A 6,607-nucleotide genomic window follows, 5' to 3' on the forward strand; every position below is an offset into this window, starting at 1 on the left:
TTAGCTCAACCCCTCTAGTTGCAGAAATCCGACCGAGGTAATTTTACTAACCGTTCATTTCTTTCCCATTGCAAGAGCATTCATTCATTCATTCATTCATTCATTCATCTCATACATAGAATAATTGCATCACATTGCTTTTTGTTGAATCACAAAGCAAAAGTTGGCTCATTCGAAATGAGCCATGACTGATCGAGGTTCGATGGCCGGTCCACGAAGGACTCGAGGACACCTCGCTTCAAATGGAGCCAAGGGAAAAGAAGATGAGCCCTAGCGGCCTTTGCCCAACCCGCTCAAAAGAGAATAGGGTCACCTCAACTTCTCGTTCAATCCTGACCTCAAGCCATGGCCACAGAATCTCCATTGAGGAGAGGCCAGCAGGCCACTCAAGTCGGTCGGACGGCTCGGGCATCTAACGAGAGGCAGGTCAACAAGCAGTGGAATGCCACATGAGGGCTATGCCGACCCCATCACGAACGACGGACCTAGATTCCACTCGGACATACCCATTAAGAGCTCACCGAGCCCGTCACTCGAGCCATCGAGGTAAGTGGCGTTAGCTCAACCCCTCCGGTTGTAGAAACCGCGAACAGGGTGACATAGAAAAAGATCCGACCGACCCTGCCCAGCCCCTCCAAAGAACAAGGCTCGGGGGCTCAGGCCACCAGATCCCGGCTCGGAAGACCAACTAGTGACACAGGTCACGATCGGGAACACACATGGGTAAATGCACTGACTCACAATAAGGACCGTCTCACACCGACTAGTGGGGACACATGAGTCCGTGACTTTGGAAAAAGTATGAAAGTACTCAGTTTCGACTCGACCGACCACTAGGGAAGCATACGGCAAAGGACAAAATCACCCTTGGCTTGCCCCCTCTCTCCGGCCATCTTTTTAGTTCAGCCTCTAACCGACTCCCTAGTCAGCCATAGGCTCGGGGGCTAGACCCACCAGGTCCGCTCGTGCGAACCCGGTAGAAGATGACCTACCAATTGAAACTCAACAGCCCCTTCACGGCTTCAAAAAGCCCTAAAAGGGGCTTGGGGGTTGCTGACGGGTCCATAGACCCGGGTTCCCCAATGGGCCCGCTTTTCCACAACGCTCAGTCCAACTGATGACGGCATCACCTACTTGGAAACAACCATATTGGCAACTTTGATTCATAGGTGAAATAATTCTTTATAATGATTGTATTTGATACATTTGATGAATTGATGCTGCACCATGATGTGTCTTCATTGTCATTTTCAGAAATACATACGTGGATCAAAAATAGTATTAAACACACCTGGAAGGTATGGAAGATCAAAGAAGTTGATTAGGGGCTAAGTCCAAGTATTCCCAACATCCTCCACCAGACCACCACCTCACTTTTCGTCCAAGGAAAGAAACAGATCCAATCCAACACGTTTTGGGGCTGGATTCGGACTACAACACTACACCAACTTGCGACGGCCACCACGACCTCATCCGGACTTTGTTTTTGGTGTTCAAGTACTCCTTGGAATCCTTATGAAGTCTATTTTCATATGAATCTAGACTCATATCCATATCTGTCCTGAGGCTGCCGCAATAATCAAATACTATCAAGAGATTTTTCTATCAAGGTGGTGCGTCGCCTTATTTTTTCCTAATGGGCCTTGTATCAAGTCAGGTCCAATAAGGACGTGTCCTAGAGTTGGAACACGATCCTAACACCCCGCTGGTAGTCCTCATAGGTATTAATAAGGATTAGAGCTGCCACACATAGATCGGATTTTGTTTAGATCAAGTTTAGCTCTCGCTACATGCTTGTAAGCACGCATGCTGAATCAGCCGTCCGTCTTCTTGTCTTCGGAACCCAACCTTATTTTAGATTGAGTTTGAAACCTTCATATTCATCTAGTAAATTCTGTACTTGTTATACTTATTCTTGCAAGTTCTTCGATTTCTTGCAGGACAAGTGCCCCAGTGGCCGGGTGATGCGCTTCACAAGATCGTGGCAACCATAGGAGGTGGTGTATCGGTTGGTAAGGCGCAGCTTGGAAGGCTGTAGTCAGGCCGTGAATGTATTCTCCATCAACCAATCGAGTTATCCCACACCTCTCATCAAAAGATCGGGAATCAACCCTAGCGGGTTCATATCAGTTGGTATTAGAGTAATGTTGATCGGTGAGAGACTTCCAATTCTTTGCTGTTTTTAATTTCCTATAGTCCAAAAAAAGCCCAAAAAATTAGTGGATTAGTTTCCGTTAATCCTAAAGACCCTTTGAGCCTTTCACTATTACTACTTAGTTATGGCTTATTAAATTAACGGTTGCATCATCGTGTCAAGTTGCTGGTCTTAGCATCTAGTTGTTTAGAGTTTTGAGTTCTAGTCACGTTTGTGTCACCATCTTAGATTAAAGTTTCATTGTTTCTCTCCATGAATCAGAGTGGATTTCCAAACTCCTTTGTTTTGTTTACCACCATCACCCTAATTCCACATCCATACTTCCATCTACAAAAACGAAATCTAACAAGTTCAAAATAGAATTCGATTCGCAGTCTTGTTTTATCCTGAAAAGAAAAGAACCATATTTCCTTTGTCAAGAGTCCAAATAGGGAGTTTAAATACAATCTAGAAACCTTAACTTGTCCTCTTTCCAATGGATTTGACCTTCGTCCCAAATTTATTCTGAGCGCTTGGCAATCGCCTTGGAGATTTGCACATCTGCTAGTTTTGCAAAACAGCCACTTGTTTGACTTTGCTATTGAATCACCCTTCCTAAGGAAATATTTAATTGTTGTAAGTATCTTGTTATTTCTTGTTGCAAAATTTCAATTTTGTGCTACTTGAAAGGAAAAAATAGAAAAAAAAGACAGACAGAAAGAAAAGAAAGACAGAAGGAAAGAAAGAAAAGAAAGAGAAAGAAGAAGAGAAGGGTTTTTCTTTTGTTGTTCTCCTTATGATCTTCCTTTGCTGCAGCTCAGTGACTTCATTTGTGTCTAGGCTCATCTCTCTAGCACGTACCAGCCTTGAAGCTGTAAAGACTTGTTGCATGGGACTAGGTGCTTGAGTAGTCGTAGCAATTTCCACGGCTTCAGTGTCACATTCGTAGGATCGTCGTAGATCTCCTCGTAGCGTGAGTTCTCCCTTGGGGCCTGGCATTTTGAGTACTAGGTAAACATAGTGTGGTATGGCCATGAACTTGGCGAGTGCTGGCCTTCCGAGTATGGCATGGTAAGATGTCTTGAAGTCGGCGACTTCGAATCTGATGTACTTGGTACGGTAATGTTCCTTAGTTCCGAAGGTAACTGGAAGGACAACTTCTCCTAGTGGTATAGCCGTATTTCCAGGCACGATGCCGTAGAAAGGTGAATCTGTTGGAGTAAGCTTTTCAGTAACGTCGAGGCACATCTTCCTCAATGTCTTGGTGAAAATAACGTTGAGTCCACTTCTGCCGTTGATGAGTACTTTGGTTAACTTTGAGCCTGCCACAACCAGATCCAGTACTAGTGGGAAATGGTCTGGTTCTGAGAACTTGGTCCATTGATCTTTTCTGCTGAAAGAAATGGGAACTTCTGACCATTTTAATGGTGTTGGATCCGTTGGTTTGATGGCCATGATCTCCTTGAGTACGAGTTTCTTGGCTCGCTTGGATGCGGTGCCTGGGATACTGCCGAAGATGACGTTGACAGTTTTTAGGCGGTCTGGAAGTTGCCTTCTTCGTCTTCATCGTTGTGGGCTTTGTTCTTGCCCTTATCTTTTTTCTTGGTGTACTCTTCAGGAGGTGGTGGTGCGGGTAAGTCTTGCATGACTCAGCGCATGTTGTAGCAGTCTATTGCCGAGTGCTTGCTAGTCGGGTGCCATGGGCACTGCTTTTTGTGTAGTTCAGTGAAGGTTGGCCCTTCATTGTTTTTAAGGGGTCCCTTTTTCCCGGAGTTGGTCATGGCAGCAACAGTGTTGTTGGGCTTCCTTTTGTGATTGTGATTACTCGAATAATTGTTTCGAGTATCATTATGCTGAGTTCTATCTTGGTCATTGTTGTGGTTGTTGTCGCGTCCACGGTTACGGTGGGAGCCGAACCGTTCTCGCTCTTTGTCTTCTTCATCCGCCCACTGCTGCACCATGACTTTGAGTTCTTTGACATCAGCTGGTCATCGGCGACCGAAGCCTTGATATGTTCGTCGATCATAGAGTCCATTCTGGAAGCACTCGATGACGTCTGTTTTGGAGATGTCAACTATGGTAGCCTTCTTTTCGAAGAACCATCGCAGATAGTCGCGTAGGGTCTCACCTTCTTTTTACTTAATTTGACTTAAGTCAATCTTTTGCCTGGTCTAGCCATGGAGCCGGCAAAGTTGTTGGTGAAAGCCTTTGTCAAGTCTGCCCAGGAGTCAATGGACTTGGGTTTGAGTGACTCAAGCCAGGTCAGTGGTGCGGGTTCCATGCATATGGGAAAGTGAATAACTTTAGTATCATTATTGCCCCCGGCTGCTTGGACGGCTAGCGAGTAGCATCGTAGCCATTGAATTGGGTCTTGTTTGCCATCATACTTGGTGATTCCGGTTGGCTTGAACTTCTCGGGTAATTTTGTTTTCATTACCCGGTTTGTGAAAGCAGGAAAGTGGTTGTAGTTGTCGACTTCTCGCTCGCGCCGACTGTTGAGAATTTCTCGCATATCACTAAAGCTAGACACTTCATTGTTCTTCCGAGTAGGGCGGATGCTTCTAACCGAGTTGGTGCAGCTGACCTCACCAACATCCTTATGGCGAGCTGGGGATTTGTGCTTGCTTGGACCTTGGCTGTACTGTCGAGGTTGGTTAACTTCATTGCCATTTTTTGAGGCATTGTTGTTGTCCGCAGCTCCCCTGCTACCTTCTTGGTGAGCTGTGATGCGAGGAACAGATGGAATCGGCGACTCTTTGTTGAGTAACTTGTAAGCTTGCTCCGCGAGTTGTGCGATCAGTCCGTTGCCACGCTGCACGAGTTGAGTTGTGGCTTCGTAATCCCTATCCTGAGGCATCAACGTTGTTAAAAGGTTGATTGAGGCGATAGCCGCGAGTGGAGTATTGTGCTCCTGAGCCTGAACTACGTCGAAGACCCTTTCAAGATTTCTAATGGGAATATTTGTAGCCATCGACTGCCGTCGCTCGACTTGAGTAGCGTTGGGCATCCTTCTTTGGTTTCTTTGCTCGAAGGTTTCATTGTGAGGGGTGTCAGCTGTAGACTCATCTTCGGAGATGTTGTCAAGTTGTGCTAATCGCCTGGGGGTTCTGTTCTGGCTAGTACCCGGGTTGTTATTTTGAGTAATAACAAGTATCTCCCTGTCCGGGTAGTAGCTTCTGGAGCTCAATGTTGCAATCTCTGTGGATCTTTCCTCGCGGTTGGAAGTGAGTGGGATGCCTTCTTGATATGGGAGAGTGTCTATATGGGCGACAAGGCGCGAGTCGTAGTCGCGGTCAAGAAGAGATGGTCGCAATCCTGGCCAGTGGATGAATCCGCCCTGTGATGTTGAAGTTATTACCAATCCTTGGGCTGGACCAGATAATGGTATCTCTGGCGAATAAGACGAGTCGGAGTCGATGTCTTCATCATGCCCGAGTTCAGATCGGGTTCGAGTAAGAAATCCTTGGTGAACTTTGGTTGCGTTGTGGAGTCCGTGCGGGAACCGCTTTGAAGTCAAAACCGACTTGGACACTGGCTGGGACCGACTAGTCCGAGGCGAAGTCGAATCCGACGCGTAGTCAAACTCGAACTCATCGATTTTGAAATCTTGGTTTTTTCCGATTAGATCTTCTAGTTTCTTCTCCTAAGCGTCGACGATCTGGCACCGGAACGAACCCGAGCCGTCAGCGACGCAAAGCCCGGATTTGAAAACGAAGGTGGCACCAGCTTCGATGAAGAAAACGGGCCTGGTGATGACCTTTGCCATTGAGTTCGCACTGAGAAACTCGACGAGTCCCCCTACCTGGCGCGCCAGCTGTCTGTGTTTTAGACCGGCAACCCGCCTAGGGGGTACCCTAGGAGGTCTTTTGTGCGGTAAGGATCGTCGAGAATCAAGGAATCAATGGTGACGCAAGGAACACGATTTAGACAGGTTCGGGCTGCTAGATCGCGTAATACCCTATGTCCTGTGTGTTGGTTTGTATTGATGAACTGGAGTCGTTGTTGAGGAGGGGGGGTCCCTGCCCACCCTTATATACACGGGAGGGCAGGGTTACAAGTCTTGAGTCCTAGTCGGGTACTATTACAGAGTTCTACTCAGTAAGGCCTGAGTAGTTTTCCATAAACATACTTGACTAGTCCGAGTGGGATACGCCTATCCCTTGCTCTGATCATGTCCAAGTACGCCCCTTAGTGGGCCGTCCAAGGCCTACTCGTGGGACTGGGGTGTATGCCCGACAAGGACCAGCACAATAACGTCGTTGAGCATGTGTTCAATTTGCTTGCAACTAATGTGGTTTTAGTACTTCCTTGATTTGGCCCACCTATAGCTCCACATATTCGACTACAACTTGATAGGGGTTGTTGCTTCAGCACCGATACACTTTCTTCCATGGTTGCAGACTTGTTGGTTACTATCACCTCCTGTTTGGCTTCGTAAGAACATGTAAGAACTTGAATGGATAGGTTTGAGTG

Source organism: Setaria italica, chromosome VII (assembly GCF_000263155.2).
Source record: "Setaria italica strain Yugu1 chromosome VII, Setaria_italica_v2.0, whole genome shotgun sequence".
Classification (NCBI taxonomy): Eukaryota; Viridiplantae; Streptophyta; class Magnoliopsida; order Poales; family Poaceae; genus Setaria; species Setaria italica.